Source organism: Pipistrellus hanaki (assembly GCF_964339955.1).
Source record: "Pipistrellus hanaki genome assembly, chromosome: 2".
In the NCBI taxonomy this organism is placed as follows: domain Eukaryota; kingdom Metazoa; phylum Chordata; class Mammalia; order Chiroptera; family Vespertilionidae; genus Pipistrellus; species Pipistrellus hanaki.
In genome coordinates, this window is record NC_140504.1 from 117959228 (window position 1) to 117973204 (window position 13977).

A 13977-nucleotide genomic window follows, 5' to 3' on the forward strand; every position below is an offset into this window, starting at 1 on the left:
CTGCCGGCACTGGCCCCGCTCGCACCTGCTGGCCCCGATCACTCAGCGCCATTAGCAGTGTGAGTAGTAGCTGCCGGCCCCAATCACCCCTCAGGGCTTCACCTTGCCCTGCTCTTGAGGGGTGATAGGGGCCAGCAGCCACTGCTAGCACCTGCTGATGGTGCCAGCCCCATTTGCACCTGTTGCTGGCATGAGCCCCAACCACTCTGCACCATCAATGGGTGAGAGAGGGGCCAGGGCCATCAGCATGTGGAAACAGTGGAGGCAGGAGCCGGGCTGCTGGTAGAGAGGGGAGGGGGAGCTGTGGCGGGAGGGTCTGGGTGGGGGCGTGGAGGATGGGCCAAGCCCTGCCCTTGTGCTCACTGCAGCCTCCTGGCCCACAGTTCCTTTCAAGGTGCACGAATTTGTGCGCTGGGACCCTAGTTGTATATAATGGAATGGACTTTCTCGATGAGGGGTTCAAAACACAGCCCAAGTTGGAGCAGATCTCAGACATCTTTCTCCTCTGATTTCCTTGAGAAGCACGTCCACTATCTGCTCACCTGCCCACTTGCCTGGGAAGCTGGTTAGAATTTCTATCACCCATCTGTGAGCTTTCCTGGACTGACACTGAGTGAGCCAGGAACAGAAGGAGAATAGAGGAGGGACACTAAATCCCTGTTGCAGAAGCTCTGTGCCTCTTGGTTTTTAGTTTGTTATCAACCGTACTTGGGATTTAAATATTTGCTAAGAGGAAAGCTGAAAAAACTTAATTTGGGTTTTGAGATTTAGACTCAAGGAAATGCAGAATATTTAAAGAAGCAATTTTATCTCTTATCAAAGAATTTTATGGCTGAAGTGATGACTGAAAAAAATAAAATTTATGGAAACATAATGATGGTAAAGATTGGTTCATTCACTTGAGTATTCATCGAGTGTATACTATATATCAGCATGTTAGTATTTATTTTCTCAGCCTACTTTGCATGTTTATTACTTATTTATTTTTAAGTAAAGTATAGTTGACATAAAGTATAGTTTCAGGTGTACAATATAGTGATTCAATATTTATATCTTACTATCAGGCCACAATTCTCTTGCCAGGAACTGGACCTCCATGGACGCCCGGAGTTGGAGGAAAACATGAGAAGCCGTGGGCATATAGGAGAGACTTTATTGCAGATCAAGTAGCCATTGTTAACACAGGAGCCATCAGACAAAGCAGTTCTTCAAAATAGGCCCCCAAAGCAGCCTCATACTGACTGGTCAGCAACAGAGTTTTATACCAACTAGTCAAAAGAGGGTTCTTGCCAAACAGTGACATCAGTATTTAGGTTATAGGAAGGTATGCCTGCGCAGTGCGTGTAGTAAAACGGCTGTGTCATTGCCTATGCGCATGCATATGGCAGTTGGGCCTTTATCATCCAGCGTGCTCAGGTCAGGGTCCCCACACTTACAATGTGTTCATAATGGGCCATCTAGCAACCATCTGTCACTGCACAGGTTTATGATATTATTTACTGCATTACTTGTACTGTACATCACATCCCCTTGACTTATTTATTTTGTAACTGGAAGTTTGAACCCCTATTCCCTTTCACCTTTTTTTTTTTTTTTTTTTTTTTTTTTTACCAATCCCCTCCCCTGGCAGCTATCAGTTCCTTCTCTATATTTATGACTGTTTCTGTTTTGTATTGTTTGCTTGTTTATATGTATTTGTCTTTCTCTGACTTATTTCTCTTAGCACAATACTCTCTAGTCCCATTTGTGTTGTTGCAAATGGCAAGATTTCATTTCTTTATTGCTAATATTTCACTGCATATATATGTACTACATCTTCTTTATCCATTCTTCTGTTGATGGACACATAGGTTGCTTCCATATCTTGACAATCCTATATAATAAAGAGGTGATATGCAAATTGATCCTCATGCCCTCACAATATGGCTGCCTACAAGCAGGTCAGTAGGGGGGGTTAGTGAGGGACAACCAAACGTCTGAAAAGCAGGCTACAGGGGTGACCAGGAAGGTGGGGAGGGGGTAGTAAGAGATGACCAGGCCAGCAGGGGGTGTAGTTAGGAGCAACCAGGCCATTGGGGGGTGACCAGGCTGGCAGGGGGGCTGTTGGAGGGCGATTAGGCTGGCAAGGGGGGCAGAGAGGGGCAACCAGAAAGGCAGGCAGGTGAGCAATTATGAGCCAGTAGTCCAGGATTTTGACTGCTGGTTTAGGCCCAATTCCTGACAGTTGAACATCTCCCTAGGGGTTCCAGATTGGAGAGGGTGCAGGCTGGGCTGAGGATACCTCCCCCACCCTGCATGAATTTTGTGCACCAGGCCTCTAGTTGTAAATAATACTGCAATGACCATAAGGGTGCATATATTTTTTCAAATCAGTGTTTTTAGTTTTTTTTGAAAAAATATTCATAAATGGAATTGCTGGGCCATATAGTAGTTTCATTTTCATTTATTTTGAGGAACCTTCTTACTGTTTTCTGAAATGCTAACACCAATTTACAATCCCACCAATATTCTGTGAAAGTTTCCTTTTCTCTAAATCCTTGCCAACACTTGTTTATTGACTTTTTTGAAAAAATGTATTTTTATTGATTTTTTAGAGCACACATGTCAAACACAAGGCCCGCGGGCCAAATCCGGCCCGCCAGGCCTTGCAATGTGGCCCGCACCGCGCTGTCATCACTGCACTCCGCTGCGTTCCATCACAATGACGCGCTGTGACATAGGAGGCTTGTGATCTCACCGGCCGCCTCGCTGCCGCCGTACTTGCTATCTATTACGCATGCGCATAGATAACAAGTCACGCGAGATTCAGGAGGCGTGACCTATAGTCCGGCATTCGATGTGGTTGTGCGGGTGGCAGAGCAGAGGAGAGAGTGAGTGTGCGGGCATAAAAAATACACAGCAGAAGCTGCCAGTTCCTGGCATAAAGTGCAGGCATAAAAATCGCAACAGAATCTGTACCCAGCCAGGCATTTATTGACTGACTTTTTTTTTCTCCACTCCATCTGCCAAATCAAGCTATCCCTGTGCAGTTTTCAACTTTTTCCTTCTAACACAGATTTCCAATAAACTACATCTTTCACTGCCAATATTGATCCCAAAATGTCCAGGAAAAGAAAAGTTGATGGTGAAGGCAGACAATTTAATGACAAATGGGAAAATGAATACATGTTTGTGCTTAGAGAGGGCAAACCAGTGTGTATATTGTGTTATGAGACAGTGTTGGTGATGAAAGAGTACAATATACGTCGTCATTTTGACACCAAACATAATGTTAAGTATGGCAAATATACTTTGGAAGAAAAGCATAAAATTGTTAAAGAACTAAAAGGCAAACTACAATCACAGCAGCAAATGTTTACAAAGGCTACAGCGAAAAATGATGCTGCAGTGAAAGCAAGCTTTATAGTGGCTGAAGAAATTGCCCGTACTTCAAGGTGTTTTTCAGAGGGTGCCTTTTTGAAGCAATGCATGCTAAAAGTGTGTGAGCAAGTATGCCCAGACCAGATACAGAGTTTTCAAAATGTCAGTTTGTCAAGAAACACCATTGCAGATAGAGTTCAAGAACTCTCAGGAAATCTATCATCACAGCTGGCCGAACAGGCATGCAGTTATCTCGCTTTTTCACTTGCTATCGATGAAAGCACAGACAACACTGATACAGCGCAGCTGTCCATCTTTATACGTGCTACGAAGACCGACCTCTCTGTCACTGAGGAACTTTTGGATGTAGCTGCCATGCATGGGATGACGACTGGTAGAGATATATTTGAGGCTGTGGAGAAATCTATAAATAATTTTAAATTACCCTGGGAAAAGTTGGTGGGGCTAACTACCGATGGCGCACCTTCAATGTGCGGAGAAAAGAAAGGCTTGGTTGGACTAATGAAGGAAAGAATGCAAAAAAGTCACTGCCACACAGCCTTGATTACTTATCATTGCATTATCCACCAAGAGGCTATGTGTGGAAAAGTTCTGGACATGAATGACATAATGACCACAGTCATTAAAACTATTAACTTTATACGGGCACGTGGCCTGAATCATCGCCAGTTCCAGCAGTTTTTACAGGAGGTGGGTGCAGAGCATGGAGACGTGCCATACCACACAGAAGTAAGATGGCTGAGCAAGAGCGCAGTCCTCAAAAGATTTTTTGAGCTCAGAGAACAAATTGCTCTTTTCATGGAAAGTAAAGGAAAGCCCTTGCCTGAACTGTCGGATCCCGCCGGGCTATGTGATTTTGCTATGATGTGTGACATATGCGAGCATCTCGCCCAACTGAATCTGAAGCTGCAGGGACGCAAACAAGTCATCACGAAGATGTCTGACATGATCACAGCATTCCAGTGTAAACTTCAACTATGGAAGTCCCAACTGGAACAGGACAATCTTGCCCACTTTCCCGTTTGTTTGAGTATCTCAACCACTATTTCTGGTACTTTTCCTTGCAGTCGGCTGGCTACCAAAGTTAGCCGTTTACTAAGTGAATTTGAGCGGCGCTTCTCTGACTTTAGAACACAGCACTCAGGCTTTGACATCTTTGCCAATCCTTTTACAGTTGATGTCAACAATGTGCCCCATCACCTTCAGATGGAGATAATCGAGCTTCAGTCTGACAGTGGCCTGAAATCAAGGTTTCAGGATGTTGAAATTGAGGACTTCTACCCTCTACTGCCCCCTGAATCAATGCCAGAGCTCCGACTTCATGCTGCCCGTATTCTATCCATGTTCGGGAGCACCTATCTTTGTGAACAGATGTTTTCAATAATGAATCTGAACAAAAACAAGCACAGATCACGCATTACCGATGACAACCTCCATGCTGTTTTGCGGGTTGCTACAGCCCAAGAAATAAAACCGAACATTGACTCATTGATCTGGGGAAAACAGTGTCAGACATCTAGCCAGAAAACAAAACAATGAGCATTTTAGGTACATTCCAATATTACTGTTTTGCTTGATACCAATATTACTGTTTTGCTTGATAGCATGTGAGTTGGTTAACAGCACTGTTAAGGAAAAGATTGTTCCACTCATTTTAAATTCACATTTCTGGTTAACATTGTCAGTTTATGACTGTTCAGTAAACCATTCGGCCCACGATTTAGGCTGGATTTTAGATTTTGGCCCCTTCTCTGATTGAGTTCGACACCCCTATTTAGAGTGAGAGAGTAAGGGAGGGTGGAAAGAGAAACATCTCAATGTGACAGTGGAACATGCATTCAGTTGCCTCTTGCCTGCAACCCAGGCATGTGGCCTGACCCTGATGGGGAATCAAACCAGCAACCTTTCGGTGCATGGGACAACACCCAATCAACTGAACCATACCAGCCAGGGAAAGTTAACTTTTTTGATGTGAGATGATATTTTATTGTGATTTTGATTTGCATTTCCCTGATGATTAGTGCTGTTGAGCATATTTTCATCTCTCTGTTGGCTATCTGTATGTCTTCTTTGGATAAATGTTTATTGAAGTCCTTGCCCATTTTAAAATTAGATTGTTTATTTTTTATGTTAAATTATATGAGTTTTTGATATATTTTAGATATTAACTACCTATTAAATATATCATTTGCAAATATCTTCTCCCATTAAGTAGGTTGTCTTTTTGTTTGTTGGTGAATTTCTTTGCTATACAAAAGCTTTTTAGTTTGGCATAATTCCATTTGTTTATTTTTGCTTTTGTTGCTATTGCCTGGGGAGACATATCCAAAAAGACATTTATGAGGCTGATGTCAAAGAGTTTATGCCTATATTTTCTTTTAGGATTATGGTTCCAGGTCTTCCATTTAAGTCTTTAACCCATTTTGAGTTTATTTTTGTATATGGTATAAAAAAGTGGCCCAGTTTCAATTTTTTTTTTTGCCTGTATTTATCTGTCCAGTTTTCCCAACACTATTTCCTGATGATACTTCTATTTCTCTTGTATATTCTTGCCTCTTTTGTCATTGATTAATTGACTGTATAAGTGTAAGTTTATTTCTGGGCTCTCTGTTCGTTTCATTGAGAGATCTGAATGGTACCATACTGTTTTGATTAGAATAGCTTCATAGTATATTTTGAAATCCAGGAGCATGATACCACCAACTTTGTTCTTATATTTTGAAATTGCATTGGCTATTTGAGGTCTCTTGTGATTCCGTATAAATTTTAGGATAATTTGTTCTAGTTCTGTGCAAATTGCAAAGGTATTAAGTGGAGAGTATAATGGCTCTTGACAATTGTATACACTGCACAACCCATAACTCACTCAAGATAGAGCACATTTCCATCTCCCCAGAAAGTTCCGTCATGCCCCAGTTAACACCTCCCCCACCACAGCAGCAACCGCTATGCTATTCAATCTCTTAGACATGAGCAGATAACCAGGGGTCATGAATGTTTAATAAAAACCTCTAATATAACAAAAACAAACAGAATTTTGAGGAAACAACATGCAGAGGGGGAAAACTTTAAAACAAAACTATTATTATTATATTCAGACTTAGGATAATATATGGCACATGTGAAATAAAAATTAGATGCTGTTTTTTCAGGAAAAACACTCTGAGAATGAACAAAACAAAACAAAAAAGTTCTTAGATTAGATAATATCCTAGCAGAAATGCAAACTTACTTAAAAGGGGTCAGCAGCCCTGCCTGGTGTGGCTCAGTTGGTTTGGCATCATGTCCTGCACCAGGAGGCTGCGGGATTTCCTGTCAGGGCACGTGCCCGGTGTGGGCTTATTGATGTTCTCTCTCTCTCTCTCTCTCTCTCTCTCTCTCTCTCTCTCTCTCTCTCCCTCTCCTCTCTCTCTCTCTCTCTCTCTCTCTCTCTCTCTCTCTCTCTCTCTCTCTCTCTCCCCGCCATTCGCTTTCTCTCTCTCTAAAAATCAATAAACTATTCTTTAAAATAATAAAATAAAATAAAATAAAATAAAATGGAGGCCAAATCCAGTTCCACCTGCTTTTTAAAATAAAGTTTTATTGGAACGCAGCTACAGGCCAAATCCAGCTCCACATGCTTTTTAAAATAAAGTTTTATTGGAACATAGCTACACCCATTTGGATTTTTAAAAAAATCCTTATTGTTGAGAATATTACATTGTCTCTTTTTTTCCCCCCTCCCTTGCCCCCTCCACCCTGTTTCTGTCCTGCCCCAGGCCTTCACCACCCTATTGTCTGTGTGCATAGGTAATGTATATCTTAATAATAAAAGGCTAATATGCAAATGGTCATTATGTGCAATCAGCAGGAGGCCTCGTCCCCTACCTGGCAGGGCTTGACAGGGGTGGGGACTGCCAGGCGGGACTTGACTCAGTCCCACGGCATGCCTGAGACTTACAGGAGGGAGATTTTCATATACATTTTACTATTTTTTTTTCATCTCTGATACTTCTGATATAGAGAAAGGGCAAATAGCAACATTAAAGTATTTCCTCTAGTTACCGTAATTCCCTTTGAATGTGCACAAATTTTATGCATTGGGCCACTAGTCTTACTATAAAGATGACCACTATGTCTCAAAACTTATAGGTGTGATTAATACACTCTGAATAAAATTTGCAGCACTATAAAATTTCATTATTAAAAATGAAAGAATAATATAATAATTAAGTAATGCATTTAAAAAGTTATAAAATAATACATATACCTAAGAATAGTATAAATTAGAAAATTATATAGATAAACACATATACAAAATCAGTATGTTAGAAAGCAAACAAAAATTAAAATAGTTAATAAGTTCAAGAATGTGTTCTTTGGAAAAAATAAAAACTAGCACATGTCTGAAAATTCTGGTAAATAATACAGTCATGTGTCACATAAGGACAGGATAAAATCTGAGAAATGTGGACTTAGATAATTTTGTCAGTGTGTAAACATCATAGAGTGTCCTTCACAAACCTGGGTTACAAAACAACACAAGATTAAATCAAGCACAAGAAAAAAATAATGTAGTCAAGAGATGGGTAAATGGGAGATGTATGAGGCTACTGCTGGGCATATTGTTTTACAGCAAACTTTTCTTATAAGTAGAAACAGTACAATTTTAAAAATAAATACTATAATGTAATAAATACATAAATTATTAACATAGTCATTTATTATCATTATCCAGTATCATCAGGGGTCTTCAAACTACGGCCCGCGGGCCACATGCGGCCCGCAGAGGAGTCTGATCCGGCCCGCCAGGTGTTTTGGGCGGTGAGTGCAGCCGAGGTGTTACAGTAGGAATTAGTAGTTCATATAGTCCGGCCCTCCAGCTCTCTGAGGGACCGTGATCTGGCCCCCACTTTAAAAAGTTTGAGGACCCCTGATGTACTGTATATAATTATATTTATTATACTTTTATACAACTGGCAGTGCTTTTATATCAGCATCCCACACACATAAGTAACATGTTGCGCTATGACTATAGGATGGCTACAACATCACTAGGAGACAGAAAATTATCAGCATCATTATAATCTTATTTTATATGCAGAGTGTTGTTGACCAAAATGTTATGTGGCATATTACTGTATTAGCAAAATAAAAATGAGAAAACACAAAGAAACAAAACACTAGTAAGAAAGTGATTGTAATATTAGATATTGAGAGATAAAATAAGTTAAAGAAAATGCTAGGCATGTTTATGTTAATAATTTGAAAACCTTGGCAAAATGAATGATTTTAAGGAAAATATGAATGATCATAATTAATCCAATAGAGTGGTAGCTGAATATAATCATGAAAGAAATTAAAAATGTTTTTGAAGAATTTCTTTTAAAATGTTCTAGGGCTGGATTATTTTGAAATAACGTTTTCCAAACTTTTAAGGCATAGCCCATTTTTATGATACACAAGCCACTTCTCAACATAGATGGAAGGATCCCAATTTATTTTATAAAATAGTGTAAATTGATGCCAAAACTTAAAAAAAATTAAAAAGGAGAAAAATTACTGAACAGATTTTCTTCTGAATATGCTTAAGATAATGAAAATTATCTACAATCAAAAAGCAATAGTTTACTAGGCAGTAAAGAGCTAAAGGCATTGTCATGAAAATTAAGAACAGCTTGGTTGGTGTGGCTCAGTGGCTGAGCATTGACTTAGGAACCAGGAGGTCATGGTTTGATTCTTGGTCAGGGCACATGCCCAGTGTTGCAGGCTTGATCCGCAGTGGGGGGTGTGCAGGAGGCAGTTGATGATTCTCTCTCATTGATGTTTCCCTCTCTCCCTTACTCTCTGAAATCAATAACAAACTTTTCTTTAAAAAAAATTAAGAACAAAACATGGCTATATGATATTGTCACTGTCAAGTTATCATGTCCTGAAAGTTCCAGCTATTAAAATAGAAGAGAAAAAAATTATACAAGAGGTAATATGTTTGTTATTAAGGAAAAAACAATTAAACTTTTTATTGATTGATTTTTTGAGAGAGAGAGAGAAAGAGAGAGAAAAGAGGAGAGAGAGAGAGAGAGAGAGAGAGAGAGAGAGAGAGAGAGAGAGAGAGAGAGAGATACGTTATTTCACCTGTTTATGCATTCATTAGTTGCTTTTTGTGTGTGCCCTGACCGGGGATCAAATCTGCTACCTTGGCATGTGGGATGATGCTCTAACTAACTGAGCTAACTGGCTAGGGCCAAAAAACAAAGCAAAATAAAACAAAAAACAAAAAACAAAAAACAGAAAAACCAACCAGGACAACTATTGTTTATAGATGACATTGTCTTTTTAGAAGTTATAAGAGATGAATTTAAAAACTGTTAAAACAATAAGGGTAGTTGAATAATTAGGTTAGTGGACATTTTAACGAAGAGAACTCAAAGACAGTAGATTAAATAAGATAGAAATTTCTTTTCATCCCAGTGGTCAAGAATAGATCTACTTTGCTCCATGTGGTGATTAAGAGACCCAGGTTCCTCCTCTCTTGTTGTCCAATAGTCCTCTAGAACAGGGATTAGCAAATCTTTCTGTAATGGGCCAGAAAGTGAAAATTTTAGGTTTTGAAGGAACATAGAATCTCTGTCACATTTTTCTTTCTCCCTTCCTTCCTTCCTTTTTAAAAGTAATCATGGGAATGCTGGGACGGTTGGTGGGGGGAGGTAAGAGATCAACTAAAGGACTTGTATGCAATGGATACAAGATACTGGTGGAGTGGGGGTGAGGGCATGTACCGGGGGGTAGGGAAGGCAGGGGGAAGGTCAGTGGGGGGGGGGGGAAGGGGAAGGAGACATATATTCTATTATTTATAATATATTAAACAATAAAATAAAAATTTTTAGAAATATTAAAACATTTTTTGCTCATGGACCATACAAAAATCAGGCCACAGGTCAGATTTGGTCCACAGGCCATAGTTTCCTAACTCGTGCTTTATAACTTATTGCCTTTTTCATGGTTAAAGATGATTCATCTCAAGTGGGTTCCCCAGAAGAAAAATACAAAGATCACTTTGAAATTGCACATACCACTTCACATTTTACTGCTCAACATAGTTACCTACAAACAGCAACTACAAGGAGGTTTGGAAAGCTAGGTAGCCATGTAACCAAGAGAAAGGGAGGACTATACTTGCATGGGACATGTATAAATTTACTGGTTAAAATAAGAATTAAAAAAACTCGACAAGTTTCCTGAATATCAGCAATTACCAATTAGAAAATATAATGGAAACATTTTTTTTTCAATAACAAAATATCTTTAATAAACACCTAGAAAATTTTAAACCAGAAATGTTCAGAATCTACCAAAAGAGAAATATACACATACTAGTGGCCTGGTGCACAAAATTCGTGCACATTAAAAGGGAATTAATTAGAGGACGTATTTTAATATCGCTATTTGCCCTGTAAAATAGAAGTGTCAGAGATGAAAGAAAATTAGTAAAATGTATATGAAAATCTCCATCCTGTCAGAGTCTCTTGTGCACCATGGGACCCAGAGTTAAGTCCTGCCCACCCATGCACACCTTGAAGTCACATGAGACCCAGACCTGGCTGGTCCACCCTCATTGAGTGAGACCCAGCCCTGGCCAGCCCCACCCCTGTGAAGCCCTGCTGGGTAGGCAGCACAACCTCAAGCCCCGCTGGGTGGGGGACACAGCCTCAGGTCCCCTGGCCTAGAGCCAGGGCAGGGGGCATGGACTGAGGTCCTCTGTCAAGCCCCACTGGGCAGGAGTGCAGCCTGAGGTTCCCTGTACAGGCACCGGGGTAGGGGGTGGGCCTTGAGGTCCCCTGTCAAGCCTCACTAGGTAGGGGATGTGGCCTGAGGTCCCCAGTCAATCCCCACAGGCAGGAGGTGCAGCCTCAGGCCCCACACCCTGGCCCAGCACCATGCAGTGTCAAGTCCCTGCTGATCATTCGTTAGGGGAACCCCGCCTCTGCTGTGGGTGCAGCCATCTTTTGTTATGGGAACCCAGCTTCCAGTGTAAGTGCAACCATATTGTGATGGTGTGCAGTTTAATTTACATATTACTTTTTTATTATATAAGATATATATTTTACATATATAAATATATATTATATCAAAGAAAGTAAATTTTGACAATTTAAAGAAAAACAAAAAAGTGCTAGATGAAAAGACTGAATTTTTAAAATATGCATGCCAATTTTCTGAAATTAATAGATAGGTTTAATGCAATACTAATAAAGATTCTAATAAGATTCATTGTGTGTATGACAAGAGGTTTCTGATATGTAGGATGGCACACAAAAATAAATAAAATTTTCTAAGAGAATACCCAGAAAAAAAATCCTATCTAATAAAAGAGTAATATGCAATTTAACTGTCACTTTGCAAGAAAGATGGCGGTGCCCACAGCCAATATGGAGGGAATATGCAAATTGATGGGACAAAAATGGCCATGCCGCCCCGAGCCACGGAGCCAGCCAGAGCCACGGAGAGGGCCAGAGAACAGGCGGGAATGTTTGGGATCCTGGGTTGCTGGGGCGGCCCAGGACACTAAGCCTGACTGGAGAGCAGAGCAGGAGAGCAGGCTGGAGTTCCCAGTCCTTTTGATTTCTGCAGCCCCTGAACCAGAAGCAGAAACAAAGAACACAGGAAGCACCAGGAATGTTGTGAATCATAGTTCTGGTGGCAGACATATTGCATGATCTCCTAGACACTGGAGCAAAGTGAGCCTGGAACAAGTTACTGTTGTGGGTGGAGGATGGAGGGAAAGCAAAGGTGAGAGACATAAGTAAAGTCAGAATGTAGAGGAAAAATTAAAATATCCTGCAACTTCTAGAAAATCACCAATGGAGCAAAGAAAAAACAAAAAACCTCTATTATTCTGTGAGCACCAAACTAGACTGGGGTGGGGTCTCAGACAATTCGTTCATATGATTGCAAAGACAGACAGAAACTTCACTCTTTCATGTACTCAGGCAGATACAATGCACGACATGCACATTTTCACAGAAGAGGACTTAGCAGCACCGTTTGCTATACACCCTTTGGTAAGTCACCTCTTTGGTGGCCATCTGTGTCAGTTAATTGCCATAATCAAGAGCAAAAAATTAAAACTTTTCTATCTCTATGACAAGCAGTCCTTATAGGTTGGAGCAAGGCAACTATCTATAATAATAAAAGTATTAGACCAGATAGCCAAATGACCTTCCAGACATCATTCCAGACATCCTCTGGATGAAGCTGTGGTGGTGGTGCTGAAGCAGAGGCGGTTAGGGGTGATCAGGCAGGTAGGCAAGCAGTTAGGGGTGATCAGGCAGGCAGGAAGAGGCAGTAAGGGGCAATCAGGCAGGTAGAATGGTTGGGGGTAATCAGGAAGGCTGGCAGGCAAGCATCCCGGATTGTGAGAGGGTGCAAGAAGGGCAGAAGGACTGTGTCCGTCCCCCCCCCCCCCCCCACCTCTGAGCACAAATTTTGTGCACCAAGCCTCTAGTTTGAAAATAAAGAAAACAAGAGTACCTTGATCTCCCAGATATTTAATTATAGGTGCCATCAGTTAAAGGAAGAGGTTCAGAAGAAATAGTGTAGTTGAAATACTGCCTACCCATTACCCCTTCTAAGTATTTTTAGGTCATAGGATTTTGGGAAACAGAGGTTCTAATTCAGTCACTTTTTTGGTGACTTTAGGCAAGTGAATAAGTTAATCTGAGCATCAATCCTGTATAATAAAAGCCCAGCGACGGAAAGGGTGGAACGAGCAGAATGACCAGAGACCAGAACGACCTTGGCCCCTCATCCTGGCTGGCTGCCCCCCAGCAAGTGGTTAGGGGCAATCAGGCAGGCAGAGTGCTTAGGGGCGATCAGGCAGACAGAGTGGTAAGGGGCAATTAGGCAGGCAGAGGCAGTTAGGGGCGATCAGGCAGGCAGGTGAGCAGTTAGGGGCCAGCAGTCCTGGATTGCGAGAGAGATTTCTGACTGCAGATTTAGGCCCGATCCCTGGGATTTGGCCTAAACCAACAGTCGGACATCCCCTGAGGGGTCTCAGATTTCAAGAGAGTGCTGGCTGAACTGAGAGACACTCTCCCCCCCCGCCCCCTGCACTAATTTCATGTCGCTGGCCTCTAGTTTTATTATAAAATTCAGCCAATAATGTACATTATAGGGGTTTATTAAGAACCAGAATTTGTTTTATACTATTTCTTTACCTTTCCATAAACTCTTGGAGTAAAAGATTTCATGTAACTAAAACGATGTTAGTTAAATCCAATGACCCTAGTAGAAGCACCTAGGATTGCAACACATGATGCCTCTGGTTACTGCTGCTGCTGAGGAACAGGAGAACTGACAGCTTGACACGACTCTCTTGATTTGCTGCAGAATGCCACATGGCAGTTTGGCTAGGAAATGGTTGTCAGTTTGGAGCAAGAAAGTTGTTCTAAGTTTTAATTCTATTTCTAACGAGGCAATATTGGGTATGTTACTTAATTTCTCTGTGCCTTTATTTTCTTGTCAATAATATTTGGATGATGATGATGACAGCATGACAATAATAAATTATTGATTACTTAATCTGTCTTAGGCATGAGATATTTATGATATATTAAA